This window comes from Prinia subflava, chromosome 1 (genome assembly GCF_021018805.1).
Source record: "Prinia subflava isolate CZ2003 ecotype Zambia chromosome 1, Cam_Psub_1.2, whole genome shotgun sequence".
Taxonomy (NCBI): domain Eukaryota; kingdom Metazoa; phylum Chordata; class Aves; order Passeriformes; family Cisticolidae; genus Prinia; species Prinia subflava.
This window is the reverse complement of record NC_086247.1, coordinates 34,130,256-34,145,392: the sequence shown is the minus strand read 5'-3', so window position 1 is coordinate 34,145,392 and position 15,137 is coordinate 34,130,256. Positions and strand designations below refer to the sequence as shown.

The 15,137-nt window shown below is 38.1% G+C and overlaps 1 protein-coding gene across 1 annotated transcript in view; it reads left to right on the top strand.

The window, feature by feature from the left end:
* The window catches only part of C1H8orf34 (chromosome 1 C8orf34 homolog), a 161,144-nt gene that overhangs the window by 67,090 nt on the left and 78,917 nt on the right, over positions 1–15,137 (top strand). The window lies entirely within an intron of this gene.

Sequence of the window (15,137 nt, the reverse complement as noted above, 5' to 3'; positions counted from 1 at the left end):
CCATAAATGCATGTGAATAAACTGCCAGCTGCATCCAAATTCCATGAAATCAAATGCTTCAGGTGCTTAGAGTAAATAATTTGGTTTCCTGCATAAATCCCCTCCAGGTTCTAATTGCAGAATCTATTTCTGTAAAAGGAACAGAATCAGCTTCACTGCCTTTCATCTGGTTCTTCTTTTTCCTAGCTGTATCACAGTTTTAACTTCAGTAGATTTTTTTTTGCTTACTGACTACTCAAAGCTTGTGTAATGTGAATTTTTTACCTCTTCAGAGGATTTGATTGTAATTTTCCGCTAGACTGTATTGTATCTTAAATTGCATTCTAGAAGACTTGATGCTTGGTGCTGCCTCCCTTTCCTGGAATTACTAATTGTATTTAATTAATAACATAAGATTTACTTAATAATTTCTTTTCTGCTATTTTTCAAAGTTTCAGTGTATGATGCTTAAAAGGCAATCATAGATTTCAATATTTGTTCACAGTTTCTGCTCTGTGGAACTTTATGTGGGATCAAAGCATGGGAAATTCACAATCTCAGAATAACTCATCTTTCTTTGAGTTTATGAATTCTCGCATGGGTTTTTTTTTCAGGTTGGACCTTAATCTAAAAATCAGGAAAACACATGCTGCTCTTTTTGCTTTCTATATTTCTGTTGCATCCTTACTATAGTCTTCAAAGAAACACAATAATTGAGGTTGGAGAGGACTGCTGGAGCCAACCTATCTAGCCCAACCTTTTGCTCAAAAAAATCAGCCATAGCAGGTTCTTCTGAGTGGATTTTGACTCTCCCTAAAGGTGGAGATTCTACAACATCTCGGGGCAGACTGTTCCAGTGCTTTACCATGCTCATGGCAAAAAAAAAAAAAAAAAAAAAAAAAAAAAAAAAAAAAAAAAAAAAATTCTGAGTAATTAATTGTGAATGATTAGATTTTTTCTTTTTCAGTAGTTTTAAGTTTAATACATGCATTTGTTTTATAAGAAAGAAGAGAATGGCCTATAATACTCATTATCACATACAGATATATTTTTTTGTTAATCTCTGTGCAGATAGTGAGCAAAATGTATCCAATAGATGTACAGGTCTTTTCTTCCAAACACTTGAATCTCTGAAGGTATCTGGAACCAAGGAGGCAGTATATAGGAATTTTCTAATGTCTTCACATTTGGGTAGAAAATTATCTCTCTACAAACTAGTCTTTTGGGGTTTTTTAAATAAGTACTTGATTGTAAGAGTTCATTCTAGTTTTGTACCATGCAAAACCTGGAATATTTTTCCATCCTGCAGTTCACCAAAACTAAGAAGGCTCATGAACAGGACCTCCAGTTTGGGTAGGGTGTTACATAAATGAATGTGAGATTCTGAGGTATAATCCTGACATATGTGAGGAGTAGCCATGCTTGTAGTGATTATAATATCATCATGTTATAGTAATGACCACTGAGAGAAAGTTCAATATGCACATCTTGGTATTTAAAGTACTATGCTTCTGCAGAAATGGCTTTTATTTTAATTCTCATTTTGCAATTTGCTGACAGTGTGTGTGTTATATTTGGTATGATGGTTAGGCTACATTCTCCAGAACTGCTCAAAATTTGAGGATATGACTGTTTTACATGGGAAGGATGTTCTAGTTTTCCTTTGAAGGTAACAAAAGAACTTTACTTTTTATCAGGAAATACAGGTATTTTTCATTGCTATATTTTTCAGGTCAGTAACTGTTTGGTACTGCGACTGATTTTTTTTTTTTATTATGTACCACATGAATCCATTAACTGCTTTGATGCTTTTTACACAACTTATATGCAGTATAACTAATTTCAAATCATGGCTTTCTGCCATCACTGAATTGCAGGGCATTGTTACATATAGCTCTTTAATTTGTTCTCCTCAGAGTTCAGTATTCTTTGTTTATTCAGCCCTTTCTTAAAAAATTACAAAACTTCTTGCTCCAAAGTCAGGAGCATGGGAAAACAGTTCTTCTATTTATAGCAGATAATTTAAGGTGTACGCCATATTTAAAATGCAGAACAAAACCATCCATCTTTAGCTGTGTTCAAGTGAACCTTTTTCACGGTTTGGTTGGTTTATTTAGATATTAAAAGCATGATTTTCTGCTGAAAAGTCAGCAAAAATCTGACTTTTTGCATATTTTCTTTAAAAAAACCACCATTTCCTAGATGAGTCAATGAAGGTTTCAGCTAGAATTCTTTTATATTCTGACTAAAAGAAATAATTACATTGTTATCCATTTCAAAAGAAATGTATGTGCAAAGAAGAAAAAGAATGTTAACCAGGGCTATATTCTGGTTTCAGTTATCACTTTTTATATGTAAGACAAGATGCGTAGAGGACTGTTCCCATGCTGGTGACTTTCTAAGTATGTGCAGTTAAGCAGGTGGCTGAACTAGATTAGTGACAGATAACATCATAGTGGAAAGGATCTTCTTGACTTCAAAAAGCTGAGAACTGTAACTGTTAATTCACATGTGTTTGTAAAAGTTAAAGGGTCATACAGTTGAGGTCTGGGACAAAATTATATCAAGGGACTCATTTTTTACACATCATAATGCTGAGTAATTAATCTGCAGCCCTTTTGGAGTTCTATGACATTCGGGCTTAAGCTGTCTCTCACATTTGGCTGAAGTCCACTGGGACTTTGAAATTATGTTATTCCCTCAGTATCTCAGTGATGTACATTGAAGAGGACTGAACTGTTATTTTCCCTGAAATTGCTGTGAATATTGATTATACAGTCACCAAAGGATGACTTGACTTCAGTTTTAAAAAATCAATTATTTGATTAAGTGTAAGAATATAATTGTTTAAGTATATTGCTGTGCATAAACATACACATAATAAAAGTATAAGGATTTTTGTAGCACACTTGGACTTAGATATACACTGTTACAGTTTTTACAAGTAAGGAAGATGAGAAAGACATTCTGTATTGTTTTACATAATAAAGGCATAGAGAACAAGTCCTGTGAGGAGCAGCTCAGGGAACAAGGGTCATTTAGCCTGGAGAAAAGGAGGCTCAGAGGAAACCTTATCACACTCTCCAGCTTTCTGAAAGGAGGCCAGGTGGAGTTTTTTGTCTTCTCCCATGTAACAAGTGATAGGACATAGCCACAAGTCATGCCAGTGGAGATTTAGGTTAAATACTAGGAAAAATTTCTTCATGGAAAGGTTTCTCAAGCATTTCAACAGGCTGCCCAAGAAAATGGTTGAGTCACCAGCCCTGGAGAGATTTAAAAGATGTGTAGATGTGGCACTTAAGGACATGGTTTAGTAGTGGACTTGGCAGTGCTTGGGAAATGGTTGAACTTGATGATCTTAATGGTCTTTTCCAACCTAAATGATACGATGATTCTGTGATGTCTAGTCATAATGCTCAAGCAGCAATTTCATGGTTTTGCCGCATCTTCCTGTGTGTTCAGGGTACTAAAACTGTTACCATATGTTAGCATATGTTAATAATATGCAGTAGTTAACTCTGTAGCACCCCTGCTAAGGGTACCCAGGAAATTCACTCACACAACTGTGGTTGAAGTGAAAGGTGGTGATAACTGAAGCAAATTTCCTGCAATTGATGCATACACCAGTCTGTGTGATTCTGAAGAGCTTCTCTGGTTTTAATGCAAATAATCTTATATCTGAGCTGTCGCTGTGCCTCTTGGAATGTGGTCCCGCCCTGCCCAGGCTGGCTGGGGCACCACGGCAAGCAGCAGGTACGGCTGGCGAGCAGCGCAAGCCAAGCCAATCCAGTGGGTCTTGGTGCCGACAAAATGTTGAGGGCACAGGTGGCAAGGAGCAGATGAAGGCAAGAGAATGAAGGGAGGAGCTGGTCGAGTAAATCCAGGGGGTTTATTGAGGGGTCAGGAGCAGCCTTCTCACCATCCAAGGACTGCTCAGACCGAGCCGATCATGGCTTTTGGGGAGCCCCTTTTATTGGGGTGCAGTACAGAGGGTGGTGAGAAGGGTACAACCAATTGGGTTCAGTATAGGAGAAGTTAGGAAGGTGACTGATACAAACGAGGACCACACGTAAGGGAAAGGAGGGGATTTTCCCTGAACCTAGTCTATCACTCGAAGCCCCTCATAGAACTTTCCAGCTGTGAGGCAGGGCTCCGAGATGACAGGCAGGCTCCAGGGAGGAGAGGGGAAAGGATTGACACCTAACAGTTTCTAGGGGAATTCCAGGGGCAACTGTTAGGAAGGCAAAACGGGGGTACAAGGAACAAACCATCTTACAAAGAACTTAGAAAAACTCAGAAAATATAAAGAACTCATTAACACGCCACTACATCTCCCCCTTTTCTTTTTAAACTGTTTGGAGCATCAGGACTTGTGAAAGCATCTCTTCTTCGAAGCTGGTTTCACAAAAATAATGCTTTTTTTCCCAAAATATCTAAATCTTAAGTGAAAGTTCATTGATTGTTTGCTTCATGTTTATTATGTGTAATTCCCTCTGTTATAAATGTCCACCCTCTTTTCTGGTGTTAATGTTGCGCTTCCCGGTTCCTGGTAGGGGTGTTGTTTCTCCCGGATTCCTGGCTTTGGGTTTTGTCCATCCTAAAATTCGTCAGCTTCATACCCAACCTGCTTGTAACATTTTATTTTACAAGCATTTTTTACATCACCTTTTATATAGACCATAACAGGAATTATTCTACTGCATTTATCACACTTCCATACAATAATAAACTGGAATCTTTAAAGATGGAAATGCATTTCAGTTAGTAATAAACTTTTCAATTATTCCTTGGGAGATACCTGATGTGTTCTGTTTGCTTTAATAACTCTTCTTCTAATCTTTAGAATTTTTTCTTCAAGAGCTTTCAAAAGTTAATTATTTAATAATTTTAACACCCTTGGAAGGTTGTTTGTCTATTTACATTTTATAACAAAAGGAGATAAATAGAATATAATAGAGACTGCTTTGGCCTGAAGGATGAGAGTGTAGCTCAGTGTTTGGTAGTCTACCCTTTAAATATCTATACTGCTTTTCTAATTAACCTCTGAGTCCTTAATGAAAGGGTGTGCAATCTGCAATGTTTTCAGTACATTTCCTGTGGTTTAACAGACATTCCTGATTTCCTTGGTTCCGAAAGGTTTTTGACAACATGCAGGAAACTGACTCTGGCCATGATAAATTATACTAATACTAGCAACAGGTTGTTCCTTTTTGCTGACTTTCCCAGATGAACAAAACCTTCTCCATTATGTGACTAGAATACATAATTTTCCAGAAAAGAGACCACAAAGCCCTGGGAAAGATGATGTGAGTTGTACTACATCTTCAGAACAGTTTTCTGGCCTGTAGCCTGTTTTGTTGTGATTTAAGTAGAATGATTGTGTGGGAGAAAGATGTGTGAACTGCTCCTAATGTTCCCTTTCACTGAGTCTTCTGTTTTTGGAAACTATTGGGAAATCGGCAAAACTGCCAGTGGGCATGTGCTGTGTAGGGCAGGCACAGAAAATGACACTCCTGGGAGACAGGAGGCCTCCTCTGCATGCAGAGACTGGCTGTGCTATACACTGCAAAGTGTTCAGTGGCAGAGAGAGTGCTCTGGTGCCGGTGTGTGTGTAACAGATGTCCTCTAGAAGAGCACTCAGGCTCCATCAGGTGTGGGTTTAAATATCTTTTTGAGGTGAAAGTTCAGCAAATACCATATTCAATTTTCTTCTTTTTTTCTGCAAATATATAAAGTCACTGAGCAACCAAAATTGCAGGTCTGTTTAATGTCATTCATGGAGTTCATTGATTTCACATCATCTTGTGGCCCTTTGCTAAGAGACAAACATCTGTGAGAATATTTTAGTTGATCTGAGAATAAGTAAACCTTTAACTTGCTATTCAAAGAAGAGGGATTTAGTGTTTAAAGTCCTAATAGAATCCTGCTCTTGCTATTTACTGTGCTTAATACTAGAGGTATTTGATGTTTAAATAGAATTTTTAGACTGACAATAAATTTCAGTAAGCAAAGTTCTGTTGTTTGGTTAAGAGTATGTTTGTAATGTTAGAATAAATTATTAAGTGAATTAGTCATGTATTGCAACACTTGTTGCAGTTGCTGGTTAGATAAGCATAAAATGGATTGAAAGTGAGGTTGGTTGTGCTTCTTATTGCTATAGGAAAAGTAGAGAGAGAAAACCAATTATAGCTAGAGATACTAGCTTCTCTTGAGTTGAAATAAGTTACATGAGCTAATAAAAGCCTCAAAAGAACAATTAATTATCAAGGAATAGATGTGTACTGAATATAATGACGTGCAGAAGCCTAAAATGTCATTCATTTATAGTTTGTAAAAGAAACCAAAGTTTATTTTAAGCCTGTACCTAAACAAGAGTGAAGTTTCTTCAGAATACTGGAGAAATGGTATTCAATTACTGAAGTCCAGGGGGACACCATCCACAGCATTCCTGTTGTTTCGTAAGTAGGTCACTTTGTTGTAGAAGGACATCATGTTGGTCAAGCGGATACTGCCTTTCATAAATTCATACTGGGTCAGCTGATCCCCATGGACATGAGGTTTTCCTTCATGTGCTGTGTGGTGGCACTTGAGATGATCTGCTCCATGACCTCCATCAAGGTTCAGGCTAATAGATCTGTAATTCACCAGATCCTTCTGGCTGCTCTTGTGGATGGGTGTCACATTTGCATATCGATAAAATATCTTTATGTACTTGCCCTGATCTTCTATCACATGGGATATCCAAAGTACTTTGTACTTCTTTAGGTTAGTTTAGACATAGTGGGGAAATCATTCTGTGGCAATATATCTAAGGAAATCCAGCAAAGGATATAATTACTTTGTGCCTGGATCTGTTTGAGTCAGGGTGCTGACTCTCCATATTAGCAATCAGCACTTGCATCCTCATATACTCCGCATATATTCTTTAGCTTACAGCAAAGCTCAAAATGTGAATGTTGGAGTTCACAAGCTGGTCAGGAAGATCTGGCCCACTTGATTGACTAGTCTGTTTGCCCAACTGCTGCCAGCTCCTGAGCATTCACATTCGGAAAGAAAGTAGGAAAAAAAGTCAGTTATAACAGTCGAACTTGTAATTTAGTAAAAAATTACAGGATTTCTTAACTTGGAGATTCAGAAGAGAGCAGGGGAACCCTGTGAGCTCTGGTGAGGGTTCTTTACTATTCATTCATTAATGACATTTGAAATCACTTGTTTTGTGCTGGGAGAACAGGATTGATCTAGAGCTATCCAGACAATTCAGGGAGTGAGAGTTACTATGATTACTGGGTTTTGGGTATCACAGCCCCATAGAGCTAGTGTTTGAACTGCTTCATTGAATTCCTTGGCCTTGGGGCTCTTTTCGGCTACTGAGGGGAGATTATTCATGTGAGTAATAGGTAGGGAGAGGGCTTATTCAAAGAGACATTTGTGAATTTAATTCCAGTTGTGCGGCAAGGGTGTGAAGGCAAGAAATTATGTCCAAACACAGCAGAGCTTAAATGTGGTTTTTTCTTGTTAATATGTGGCTGATTAGTGTCAGGTTTTTCTGAATTGCTAAAGTATCAACTTCTATGAATAAATTATCCTTTATTTTATATACAGATAATTTGCTCACAATAAGATAATTACTGCCAGCAAGAACATTCAGTGAAGCATAAATTTAGCAGGGTTTTGATGGTTTGCCATGAGATCTTCTTATATATATAAAATCACACATATAAATTAAAAAAATGAAATAAAATGTATTTTTGCAAGAGTATTTTTTTAGGTTTTGCACCATGAATCATAGTGCTGTTTCTAATAATGGACAGAATTTGTCATATATAACAACACAAAGTAAGAATTGAAACAAAATGAGCCAAACCAAAACTATGAATGAAATACTTTAAAATGTGCTTTTCTGTCTGTCTTTCTGAACTAGAATTAGGTTTAGAGGAAGGTGTTGGAAACCCATGTAGAAGAACTGATTCCATTGCCATATGCTGCAGAACACCACAGCACCTTTTTCAAAAATTCATATTAGGTTGTTCTGATGCATTAATTACTTGGTGAAGCTTTTCCAGTTGTTGAAACTTAATTTAATACCATTTGCAGAAAATAGGGGTTTATTTACATTTCCCAATGAATATATGCTGAGGCTGTCTCTACAGGTTAATAGATCTTAAAGGTCCAACATTTTAAAGTCTTATGCAAAGTTTTCCATTACATAAAAGCATATATCTGAAGATGCGAGATTCCTAAATGAGTGGTCTTACAATCGGTTATGAGTATAAAGTCTTAGAAATAAACTACCAGAATAAACAGTACTCTTAACATGGAATTTAACATAACATTGCAGACTTAGGATAAAACAACCTCCAACTCCTGACCCCAAGCAAGGTTCCTGGCCGCAGGATCACAGTGGCAGGAAGGGGTCCTGGGATCATGAATCCCACACAGAGTTCCCGGCCGTGGGGTTGCAGTGGCAGTGAGGGGTCCCAGGGTCCCGAACCCGCGCAGAGTCCCCGGCAGCCCTGAACAGAGTTCCCGGGCAAACGCTGCAAGGGGAAAGGGAAGGGACCCCGGGGCCCTGATCCAAGCAACAAAAGCTACAATAGATGGCACCTTTAGAATCCCATTCGGGTCCCTGGCAGGGCTTCTTCCTCAGGCTGCAGAAGGTAGAGGTTGGATTGATAGATCGGGTTGATCAATCGACACTTCCACCTTCAACCTAGAAGCTTTTATCCATAAGTTACAAATGCATATTCATATCTTTATCTACACACAGTCTAGGCTCAATTCTCTAAGTTCGTAAAACTACGAGAAACTATGAAAAGCAATATCAAAAACCTACGCATATAGTATATCTATCAGTGCGAAAACTCTATCTTGCTAACATAAAAATTCTATCTTATTGTGGGTAAAAACTCTGTCTTAGCATATGTGAGAAACTTTATCTTATTTGCGCAAAATTAATACCAAAAATTATAAACAGTACTCTATTTTTGTTGTATCTAAACTCGTATCACTAGGCCTGAAGCTCTGTACTTCTACACTAACAATTAGGCACTTATGGTATGTGAAGCCTAAAGCTGAAACTTGAATCTCTATGTGTGTGTAGCTTTATGTATTCTAATTTTTCTAAAGGTTTTAATTCAATTCCTGCACTTTTCACTCTCTGCAGAGGATCCATGGAAACATGGACTCCAACAAATATAGATGTTTTACATTCTGGTACAGTTAGGGGAAAGTGTATAAAATTTCTGAAAAAGACTATTTGTTTAATAGTCTGATGCACCCAAAACTAAGACAGTTCTGTTGAAATACTATGAATATCTTGTCTACTTATGTAAATACTATGATTCAAAACTTGTTATGTATTGTTTCCCAGTATCTATACTGTATTTGTTTTTGTTTTTCTGTTTTATTTGTTTTTGGTAGTTGAGTTTGGCACTCCAAATGTGTTTGAGACATAGTTTATTTGTGGTTTGTTCCTAACTGGTATATTAAAGTATATTTTAACTACTGCTTTTCTGCTGATGTTAATTTATATTAGTGGCTTCCATTAAGAGTTAGATTTGAAACAATTTCGTCTATTTCCAGAACTGATAAGGTATGCCATACAAAATGGTTACCAGAAAGCATTCATAATCAAAATACATAATTTTTGCTCCTTCCTAATATTAGAAGCCTAATTTTACATGATTAGTGGAATTGTGTTGTCACTTGTCAAGACATGAGCTTATATGCTTCCTATGTGGAGCACTGTGATTCTTTAAGGAGAATTTTGTGAGAAACTAAAAAATTATATATTAAACTGAGGGCTCATGATGCTCCTTCCTCTGCCATTAAAGAAAATGAGAAAGCGATGAGAGGATGTATTAATGTTATATCTCAGTGTAGATGGATATCACTTATATGAGAACTTCAGCTACCATGGATGAATAGATTCTGCAAGGGAACAAAACAGTATTTTGAGAAATAATATCCTCAACTTATTACAGAAATTGAGAATCACACAACTGTGTACTAGTTTCAGAGAAAGAGTTAGCATTTAGGTGACAAGCCCTGAAAAGGCTCAATCTGCTTGAACCTCTTACTTAAAAGTGAAAGCTAAATTATGAAAGCTAAGTGTGTGGTTCAAATACATAGCTTACTCAAAATAGCTCAAGGCCCAAGCAGCTCAGAACACTCAGTGACAGTAGAAAGAGTCACTTCTTCATACTTCGCTTTAGCTGTTTTCTACATCTTTCTGTGTCTCAGTAGGTCAGTTAAATTTGTTTCAGTTTTCAGTTTCAGGTGGAGTATATAATGGAGCTGATCCCAAGTCTGGTAGTGCTAGAATGAGGCTGTGTGTAGGATTTTATGCATGCCATCATAGCAATGAGAAATCAGGTATCTAATACATTGCTCTCATCTCTCAAAAAAAAAGTCTTTTGATGTGGAATGTGGCATTTGATTGCAATGTACTCGGTACATTTTAAGGTCTTCATACAATGTAGTTTAGATAGTTTGCCTTGAAACTGTGAGTATTTCTCCTGTTGTTTGAAGTTAAGTATTTTCTATATTTACTGTTTAGGTATACTCTAAAGCATACCTCTTAACTCCTAAATCACTCATGAGTTCATTCTTGTATTAATTATTCCTGTTCTGCCAATAGTATGGGAAAATCACAGAGAGCTAAATTAAAATTTATTCCCTGAGGGCTGATTCCTTGTCTCCTTTCATTAAATGAATACAAATATTTTTGGCGTTTCTCTGGGCAGGAAAGCTATTGTTTCTTGCTCATTCCAACAGACTGTGTATTTGGATTTCAGGATTTCCTACCTCATCTCCCCCAAATACTTCCAGTTAAAGGTAAGGTGATGTAAAAATTGTGTGCTATTCTGTTTTCCTTTTGGTGTGGTTTTCCATTGTTACAAGGCAATGCTTTGTGATGTTAAAATGAACTTGCATCTGCAGGGTAGTTGTTTGCCATGTGGCAGGATAACACATCAGCTGATGTTACATCTTCCAAGATGTATAGGCAAATGTATGTAGCAAATTATATGATAAAGTAACACAGTTACCATCAAATTCTGTATGAGAAATCAATGCTCAATAAATGTTAGTAAATTACCAGGGAGAGAAAAGCAGACAGTGTCTATACAACTGAGTACTACAAGCCTTTTAATTTTGGCTTGTAAGGTTAACGTGTGCTGAGACTGGACATCCAATTTAGCAACTGGTATAATCCACAATTGTCAGTGTAGTTTATTGATGCAGAATTAATAGAAGGACTGTTCAATATTGATAAACTCTGACAAGTTTCCAAATCGCAGAAGGTAAGTAGGGAGTGCTGATTGTGAGTTTGTTACTTCGGAAATCAGACTGAAATATCTGTTACACACTACCAATGTTAGTAACTCCAGAAGACTGATCACTTAGTTGTTAATGTGTAGTTAATTATTTGGGTTTAGACTGACAGGTTTGCCATGTGGATTTGTAAGTATGAGAGAGTGAGAATTAAGTGTATGATTATATTGAGAAATAATTGGATAGTAAGATCTTTTCTCAGACTGTAAACCTGCCATTTTTTAGTGTGAAACTTAACAAAATGAAATTGGAGTTGAGAAGTACTGTAACAGGGTGGGGGAATTTTATTATAGCTTTAGTAACACATTTTTCTCCACAAGTGGGATATTTCAAAATAACTAGTATTCCTCGCAGAAACAACAAAGAACTAGTACATCTGATATCTCATGTATCACACAGAATCACACAGAATCATTAGGTTGGAAGAGACCTCTAGGATCATCAAGTCCAACCCAACCCTAACCTCAACCATGGCACCAAGTGCCACATATAGTCTTTTCTTAAACACATCCAGAGGTGGTGAATCCACTGCCTCCCTGGGCAGACCATTCCAATATTTTATTACCCTTTCTGTAAAAAACTTTTTCCTAATATCCAGCCTGTATTTTCCTTTCCTTGCTTCCTTCACAGCTTGCGACTGTGTCCTCTTGTTCTGTCCATTGCTGCCTGGAGAAAGAGACCAACCCTCACCTGGCTACAGTCACCTTTCAGGGAGTTGTAGAGAGTGATAAGGTCACCTCTGAGTCTCCTTTTCTCCAGGCTAAACAACCCCATCTCCCTCAGTTGTTCCTCACAGGGTTTGTGTTCCCAGCCCCTCTCCAGCCTCCTTGCCCTCCTCTGGATGCGCTCAAGCGTCTCAATGTCCTTCCTAAACTGAGGGGCCAGAACTGGACACAGCACTCGAGGTGTGGCCTCACCAGTGCCAAGTGCAGGGGAAGAATGCCCTCCCTGCTCCTGCTGGCCACACCATTCCTGACACAGGCCAGGATGCCCTTGGCCTTCTTGGCCACCAGGGCACACTGCTGGCTCCTGTTCAGCTGCTGTCACCAGAACCCCCAGGGCCCTTTCTGCCTGGACGCTGTCCAGCCACACCATCCCCAGCCTGTAACATTGCAGAGGTTATTGTGGCCAAAAGGTAGGATTCGGCACTTGGACTTACTAAACTTCATTTTATTGGATTCCACCCCTCCATCCACCCATTCCAGGTCTCTCTGCAGAGCCCTCCTACCTTCCATCAGATCAACACATGCTCCCAGCTTAGTGTCAGCTGCAAATTTACTCATGAAAGACTCAATACCCTCATCCATGTCATCAATAAAAATATTGAACTGAACTGGCCCCAGCACAGACCCCTGAGGGACACCACTGGTGCCTGGCCCCAGCTGGATGCAGCACTGTTCACCACCACTCTCTGGGGCCGGCCATGCAGCCAGTTCCTGACCCAGCAAAGAGAGCTCCTGTCCAAGCTGTGGGCTGCCACATGTATGTGTGATATTGTCTACTAAGAGTAAAATAATGAAATAGGAGGAAGTGATTTAGAGAAGAAGTGTTTAGGAGGACGAATATAAAAAATAGAGCCTTATCTTCCTTTTTCCTTGAGGCTATTTAATTTATTTTTTAAATGGTCAAATGGGAAGTTCAGGTTTCCTGAGACTTCAACTGCTGAAGCAGATCTATATACTTTGATGTGATGGGATAGCAGTTTTGAGATAAGCAGATAGTAAAGGAGTAGAAGTGCTACTTTTTCCATGTCTTTCACATTCACTTGTTCTTATAGCTTGTGTTTTCTTACAATCCTTTAAGGGAAAAAAATAAATGCATGGAGTAGTATACAGGATATAAGTTGTGATAGCAGCGAGATTGGGTAAGTTATGGTGCAGCAAGTCTAGCAGCTAGAAGCAGGACACATCCCTTTTAAGACTGTCCAGTATTTATAAAGGAGTTCTATCTATGGATTGAAGCTGAGGGAACTCCCAGAGCTGAACTGGAGGCTCCAGAGAGGAGCCACACCCTTTACTGGGGTGCACAGCAGGAGAGTGACGTTGGGCAGAAATTGATACAGGCAAAATTCTTATTAAATCTGAAGGGGAAAAAATCAGTGTGTGGATATGTAACTGCTGAAACAGGTTGCCCAGGAAGGTTATGAAGTCTCTGACCTTGGATGTTGTCAATACTTAGTTGGGTAAAACCCTAGGCATCTTGGATGTCACTACTTTGAGCAGGACAGTGAGCCCTGGACATCCTGAGGTTCCTCTGAGCCCGAGTCAGTGAATTGCCAGTGTAGAGAGGGCCATGACATGTAATTTCGCTGTACTCCGCTTGTAATACACTCAAAATGATATCATTAGAAACTTAATCTTGTTCTGTATCTGAGTAAACTACTGTGCAAATAAATGTTTACCAAATAAAATGCAGGCTGAGACAAAAGGATTAGATTCAGACTTCAGAGGGAAAGTACGACAGGTAATGAAATAGGATACTTTCTGTGTTATTAGAAGACATGCAGAGGGGTTTAAAATATTAGATGGTTTAGATAATCTGTATAAGAATTATAACTGTCATGAAAACATGCATGAATGATTGCTGTAGTTTCTTATTCCTCTCACATACTAAGATAAAAAGGCAGTTTCAAATATGGTAACAAGTATTAGGCACACAAGCTGCACTTCTAACTAACCAGTAGCTGATTACCAGTTCAGTCATCTAGAAGGGACATTAATTTACTTGTGAGAATTGTATGAGTCCTCTAGTATTGCTAAAATTCTGTCAAACCTCATGGTTATCTCCAGAACCATGGGGATAAAAAAGAAGGTGCAGGCTGATTCAAAACCAAAATGTTGCTTTTGCTTAGGAAGAAGACCAGGTGAGAGGGTTGAAGTATATTGTGCAGTTAAACACTCAGAAGTAAATGTATTTTTTGTGCCACATTTTAGAAGTTGATACACCAAAGTAGTTAATATTAAAATTATACAGATAGAAAGTTTATATAAAATGACCATAACAAGTAATTACAGTTTGTTACAGTTATTTACCTTTCCTGAGCTTTGAAGTGGACCAAAATGCCTGCCTGAAATTACCTAAATAAGTGGTCGTGAATGGCTTCCAATTTTTGCTTTCTCTTCAGAACAAGTAATTTAAAAAAAATGGTAGCAGGCTTTAAAGGTTGACAAGTAGCTTAGCAGCTGGGAGAGCAGTAACAGGAAGTTAAAATGAAGAGGTGAAATGCTAGTACTTAGTAGAAGTAATAAATTTTACCCGTTTAGCTCTGAAAAAACACCTAAGTGATAGTTTTTTGGTTGAATATGACAAGATAAATGGAAAAATGAGTCCTCTGGGCAGAAAGCTGGAGGCATCCCAGACTGCGTGGTAGAGACCCATATTTAGATAGAAGAAAGGAACAGTTCCCCTAGGTTAGATGAAAGTTTAGATTAACCCATGGACTCCAGATAGAACAATCCTAAGGTAAAATTAAAAAAACAAAATCAATGAATAGTCAATAGAGAGTATGTGAATTTATTTAGATACAACTGGAAACTTTATCTGGTAGAATACAAGGTGATAAAATACGAGTATATTTGGTGCAAGGAAGCATTATGAAATTACACATGATGGGAGATGGAATCTCTATAGACAATCAGCAACACCCTCATGTCTCCAGAATCTCTGATAGAGACCATGGATAGCGCATTTATCCATGGCAGGTGTGGAGGCAGTGTTATTTAAAATGCAATGAATATAATAATTTAAAATGAGGTGTTATAGTGACCCACACAAAGCAGTCCTGGTTATTGAACAAGTGAGAGATGAGGTCTTAGTAGTGTCTT